Source organism: Panthera uncia (genome assembly GCF_023721935.1).
Source record: "Panthera uncia isolate 11264 chromosome C1 unlocalized genomic scaffold, Puncia_PCG_1.0 HiC_scaffold_3, whole genome shotgun sequence".
NCBI classification, from domain to species: Eukaryota; Metazoa; Chordata; class Mammalia; order Carnivora; family Felidae; genus Panthera; species Panthera uncia.
The window spans coordinates 101,823,977-101,830,608 of NW_026057584.1; positions in this window are offsets into that span (position 1 = coordinate 101,823,977).

Genomic DNA, 6,632 nt, shown 5'->3' on the forward strand with positions numbered 1-6,632 from the left:
GTGAGAAGCACTGAAGGCAAGACTGGGGAGACCAGCACAATCGAGCATGCCCGCCCACTGCCCAGGCTCCAAGGCTGCTCAGTGCTGGACTGGGGGGAAAGGGCTCAAAGTTTGGAGCACTTGAAATTAACACAGCTTTAGGAGCCAGCAATAGGCCTGGGCTGGGTGGGGGATTAAGGTGGTAATGGCCCTGTTTTCGTTTCTTCTATAGCCACGGTGGCTCTCCCTGCAGAATTCCCTTCCATGGCACATGTCACTGTGAGAATTCAGAGTCTTATGTTACAGAGGGGCGGGGGATGGATCTTGCGAGAAGCAGAACATCATGGCGGCTCTCTTTCCCAGCTACTTCACTGTGGGAGCCTCACAGGTATTGATTTGTGCGAATATGGACTATCCAGGTGCACTGGGGGGTGTACTGACTATTGGGAATAGAGGTCTTCAGCTTTCATATATATATATGAATTAACCCGTTTGTTGGTTTTGTTTAAGAAGCAGAAAGGAGGTCTTGTTTATAGCCACGTACAAGAGCAATTTCCTCGTTTCTTTTCTGTGTTGATCCTGTCACACATGAGAACCCAAGATATGCTATCTTGGGTCAGTTGTGCATGCCTTTTTTGCTGGTGGCTCATTGGCTAGGCAGATCACTTCTCATTCTCCAAGGCATGGATCCAGCTCTGAAGTTCAAGAACGGCTAAGGATGGTGGTGTGGGGGGAAGGGGGTGCTATTTAAGGAGAGTTTGATGCTCGGACTCAAGTGTTCCCAAAGTGGACGTGGTTGGGTTTGGGGACCCAAAGCCAAGAAACCTTTGAAATGCTCCATTTTTCCTTTGTTAGTTGCAGAATAACCAGTTCATTAGGTTCTCGCCACACGCGGGCACACAGGAGCTATATCCAGGCCCATTCGTGCAGAAATGGGAATAAGGAAGCATCCCCAGCAATTTCTGTTCAGCCCAGCTCTGGTCTCTTGGCAGAAGGCGTCCAACCTTTCCCCTTTCTTCCTTTTGGTCCTCACTGCTACCACCTCTCGTCTCATCTCCTCCCCGGTGGGCTGGCTCTCTCTTCTGGTACGATGCCACCTGTGTCCTCCTAAAACACTCTTACAAGGGGTCACATCCTCTCCTGGCTTATCACCCCTTTCCGGGCTGACAAGGCCTGCCTGTCCCCATACTCTCATCACAGAAGCTCCTCTCCCAGATGACCTTTCCTCTCTTGTGTCTCCCTAGAAAATGCCTCCTCATGTCTCAAAGCTCAGTTCAAATCCTGCTTCCTTGGAGACTTGCAGCAGATGTAGGCTGTTCCTTCTTGCCCCCGTTGCACTGTATTATCCCAGTTAGCTCCCAGCTGGTTTGTGTACGGGCCTCCCCAATAGACTGGAACTGGATAACCAGGGTAATAAGGTTGGGCTTAAGCTTTGCTATTTTTTTTCTAGAAAAAATAGCGCCTCTATTTTTCTAGAAAATATACCAAGTTGGACGGCCATCCCGATGAAGCCTGCTGTTGAAATATTTCCTGAGTGTTCAAAACATGCTAAATCCTATTCCAGAACAGCCCCCAGCACCTTGCTGGGTGAAGTGGAGGAGGGTCCCCCGGGGCCTTCAGCTAGCTCCTTCCCGACACCTTGGTCTTACGGAGAATGGGTCTGGGAACAATGCTTGGTAGGACTGTTGCTAACAAATGACAGATTTCAGGGGATGGGCTGCTGAGGGAGTCGGTTCGAAGGGAACAACTTGGGGGTGGGGAGTCCCGCAAGATGGTTTTGCACCACACTGGCATGGGGGCACGTGAAGGTGGGTCAGCATGCTTCTGCCTACTGAGAAGCAGGAGGGAGCACATATGTGGCGGCCTGTTGCACGTGCAAGCCACCTGGAACTTGGGAGTGTGCACGCGAACCCCAGGACCGACGGCCAGGCCACCTTCCGGTGCATCAGCTCCTTGATCAGTTACACGGGATGAACCGACTGTAGTTTATAAGCATTCCCAGAGCCGGGCTGGGCTGGGAGCTGGGCAGCTACAGATGAAGGGTCCCAGCCCTGGAGCTCATGCGTTTCAGAGACGACAAACATCCCTTCCCTGGCCACAGCAGAACTTAAGGATGTGGAAAGCTGGTGGGGTCCTCCAGAGGCGAGCACCATTCTGCTGCCCTGGTGACAAATATAGGGCTGTCTCATCAAGTTACCTTTCCCACTCTCACTCTCTCATCAGGGACTTGCCTCTGTGACCTCCAAGGCATGAAGTGGCATCGGGGGCGTTCTGAGGGGACTCCATGCTGGTGTCTGAGCTTTTACAAAGGTAAGCTTGGCTCCTTGTCCCTCGGGGGCCCCGGCCCCGTGGCTGTGTCCTATTTCGCACCCGGTTCCAGCCTGGCTCCTGTTCTGTGTCTTGAGCTGGCAGGTAGACGGGACAGCTCATCTGGGTCTCGCACGCTGCTCCTTCCATTCGGACCCCGAGCCGTTTCGGAGAAGTGTGATGTGAGAGAGTAATGTCTGGCAAGATTGGCTCTCCATCCAGAGGTGGGAAAGTGAACACCAGGTCCCGGAGCCCAACGGTGCCCAAGGCCTTTTCTTCAGCCCGAGTCCCGAGTGCCACTGACGTGAAGGCCTTCTCTCCATCCCCACGCTGCAGGGACCATGTGGTCAGGAACCGCATCTGGGTTCTCTTCTGGCAAATGAGTTCTAAGGGTCATTCATGGTTTGCTTTGTCACTTGTGGATGTTTTCATTATCCCCAAATTGACACTTACCTCTCAGTTACGTGAGAGCGTGGGCTCTGCGCCTCCTGGAGGAAGCCTTCTCGTGTTCTGCGTGCCATATCCATGATGCCGCCATGTTTCTTGCCTGCCTTCCTCATCGGGCCTGCATTCCTTGATGGCAGCAGGGAGCCAGCATTCTGTGGAGGTGGGGGGTGGCCTGGTCTTGCAGCCTACGTGGAGGGCACTGGCTACAGCACTGATGTGCGTTACTGTATTCAACACTGACAGGTGCAGTCACATCCCTGGCTGAGGACACCAGCCCAAGGAGAACAGAGCCCCGTGCTAAGAGAGGCTTTGAAGCAACAGGAACAGGTCCTGGCCCCTCGGTAGGAGATGGGGGGCTCCCCCCTCCCCAAGCACAAGGTGATCTGGAAGAACTCAATTTACACCCTTGGCTCCTGTGGGCTGGGGGATCAGCAGAGGGCGGGATAATCCCAGCTTCTCGAGCAGATGGTTTCTGACTACCGCTTGACCCAGTTCCCTCCCAGCCGACTGGCAGTGGGGCTGACAGCTCTCCACCAGGGGAGCAAAACGTGGACCCTCCTCTCAACCTTCTCTTCCCTCCTCTTACCAGCAAGGTTGAGATGGCTTTTGACTCTCCCTGGAGCCAGGTCAATGGGCAGGATGCTGCATCTTCCAAAGGCTCCCTCCAAGCCTTGTCCAGCTCGGGTGGGGCTCAGAGAGAAAACGGTTGTAGCCAAACAGGCAAGGACCGTTTCTGCGAGGGCTCTTGCTGGGGTGTGTGTGTGTGTGTGTGAGCGCGCGCATGCTCAATTCTTCACTGGCTTCGTAACTTTTCTCATCATTCATTCATTTGATCAACCAAGCATTAGTTGAATAAGCTACCCCTTATCTGGCATTAGACAGGGCCCATGAGACCCTTGCCCTCCAGGAGTCTGGGGCCCCACAGAGGAGACAGACAGACGAGAGTATAACAACAGCCAGGCAGCAGGCCAGGGGACCTAATATGGCAAATAACTATTCAGGGCACAAGAGGGCCATGGTGGGCTTCACCAAGGAGGAGGGATCAGGCTGGGTCGTGAAGAACGGAGGAGTTTGCTAAATGGCTAGCGTCTGTGGTGATGGAAAGACCCAGAGGACCAGAGCACGTGTACCTGGGGGAAGATCCAAGCAAAGCCATGGAGGTGGGTCTCTCCTGGCTTAGGGCTACAACGCAGGAAGCAGAAGTCCCTCCTTCCTGCCCAGAGATCACAGGCTCAGAGGATCCAGGATAGGTCAGGTGGTGCAAGCAGAGGCCATAGAGGGCTGCATATTTGGGAACAGCAGGGAACTGGGCTCTGGAGAAAGCCCTAAGGAGGCAGAAGGGCTGCCATTGTGGGGACCCTCCTGGCCCCCCCCCCCCAACGTCCTCTTGATAAACCCCTATCAGCCTCAATGGTCCCCCGTTGGAGACGCCAGGCACCTTCAGGGCGGTTCCTCAGATTGGGAGGGAGGGGGCGCTCGGCCTCCAGCTTCTGGGTCTCTGCGGGGCTACAGCCCGGGCTGAGCTCCACAGAGGCACGGGCAGGGGCAGGCCCAAAGCAGGCAGAAGGGGAGCGTGGGGGTGGGGGGTGGGGAATGCTGAGCTGGAGAACCCGCTCCAACTTTAGTTCCCCAATATCCTAGGAGAGCCAGAATGACTTCGCATCCTGATTCCGCCTCACAGTCCTGCCGGTTGCAGGACACGGCCACAGCGGGTGGGGGGTCTGGGTGAGCGAAGGGTGAGGGCAGGGTGGAGTTCCTTGGCCCCGGACGCTGCGCCCTGTCGGCCTTGTTGTGCTAGTCCACATCCAGGTGGGGGCGTCAGGAGAGACAGAAGGAACGACTGCACTCGGCGTTCTGGATGGGTTGGGTGTTCGGTGTTCATTGACAGGGTGGCTTGTCTGGCTGCCCAAAAAACGATGCTTTAGAATCACAGTTTACAGGGTTCTGTGAGGAGCTTCACCAAGTTGCGTTGTTTGAGGCTCCCAGGGTGTGACATGTGTCATTGTCCTCTCCCATTACAGATGAGGAGATGGGAAGCCGAGAGGGGGAAGACTACCCAAGGTCACTCCTACTAAGCTGCCAGTGGCTGAGTCTCCACTGGAACCCGGGTTTGTCTGAGACCCAGACCAACCACTTGGGGCGGGGGGATAGTGGTGCTGGAGACCTCGTCCTGGGGCTCGGAGCCGCCCTGACGCGAGGCTGGTTCCCCCGCACAGACGACGATTTCCCTGGGGCTTGGAGCCGGCAGAGGCAGCGGGTGGCCAGGCCTCCAGCGGCCGCCGCCTCCTTTACTCCTCCAGCCCGCGGGGCCCACGCCTCGCCCAGTGCGCCGGCGGCCCGAGGCGCTCGGCTAGGGCACTGCAGCCCGGGAGCGACATCCACCCGCGGAGCCAGCCCGGGGCCGCAACCGCCGCCCCCGCCTCGCCAAGCTCGAGAAGGTGCACCCCGGGAGGGCCGGGGGCGGCCGGCCGCCGCGGCGAGAGTTGTTTCTCCCGGTCGCAGAACGAGGGCAGGGCCTGCGCGACCGCGGGGAGGGGGGCAAGCACCGGGATCCCGGGCCGGGAGCCCGTCGGTGTCGCCCGCCGCCCAGTTGGGCGAGGGTCCGGGGCGCCCACGTGGTGGGAAAGTTTCGAGACTGCAAAAGTGGCCGGGCATTGCGGGGGGGGGGGGAGGGGAGCGGGCCGGCTCGCCCCTCCTTCCCGCGAAGGCAGAAAGGAAAAAAGCGGGGGGAAGCGGGGGTGGGCGTGGGGAGCGGGCGGCAGCGACCTGAACAGATTCCGCCCCCCCCCTCTCCGGGGGAAAGCCGGAGCGGGGAGGCACGGACAGCCTCCTCCCGCATGGCCAGGACGAGACTCGCTCACCACCACCCCCCCTTTTTTTTTATGCCAACGTCTATCTCAACGCGCGCGCACTTACGGAGATTGTGCGGCTTTTTTTTCCCCCTTGGGAGAAAAAACGAGGAGAGTAAAAGAAGAGAGGGCAAAGAGAAGAACTCCTCGGCAGGCTCTGCACCGTGTCGCGGCCGGGCACGGGGACGCGGCCGCCACCCGCCCGCTCTCTCCCGGCCCTGCGGCGTGTGCCAGTGGGAGAGCGAGCTAGGGCACCCGCACCCGGGGACGCTGCGAGACTTTTAGGCGCTCGAACCAACCTCGCCGCCGCCGCCGCAGGCAGGAGAGACAGGGGCGAGAAGGGCCCTGCCTCCGCCTCGCCTTCCTCGCACGGCGCCCCGCGCCTGGCCGGCCCGCGCAGGCAGGCGGAGGGAGGGAGGCAGCGAGAAGGCGGGCGGAGCGGAGGCCCCGGCGGAGCGCGCAGCGGCCGGCCCGCCCGCCGGTGGATGCGGCGCCCCGGGAGCCTAGAGACAACTTTGCCGTGTGACGCGCCGGGAGGACTGCAGGGCCCGCGGCCGGGGGCTCCGCGCCGCCTCTGAGCGGGGCCGCGCGGCCAGCGCTCCCCGGCGCTCCCGCCACTGCGCTCGCCCCGTTCCGCCGCCCACCCGCCGGCCCGCGGCGAAGACTACCGGCCCGTCGCCGGCAGCCGCGGCCCTTCCTCGGCGCTCAGGTGCGAGCGCGGGGCCCCGCCGCAGCGCCCGCCGCAGCGCCGCGCCAAGCCGCGCCCGGCTCCGCTCCGGGGACTCGGGCGCCTTCGCTTCCGTCTCGGCCAAGTTGCGTCGACCAGCCCTTTCGCCACCTTCCCCTCGCGGCGGCCAAGGCGCCGCCACCGCCGCTTTCGCTTCACCGGAGCTGGGGGCTGCGGGGCCCCGACGCGGAGAGGATGGGGGGAAGGCTGCAGATGCCGAGGCGCCCTGAGACGCCCGCGCGGCAGTGACCCTCCGACCCCCTCCTCGGCTGCGCGCCTCTCCGGCCCCCGCGGCCCTCGGCGCCCCTTCCCCGTCGCGCGGG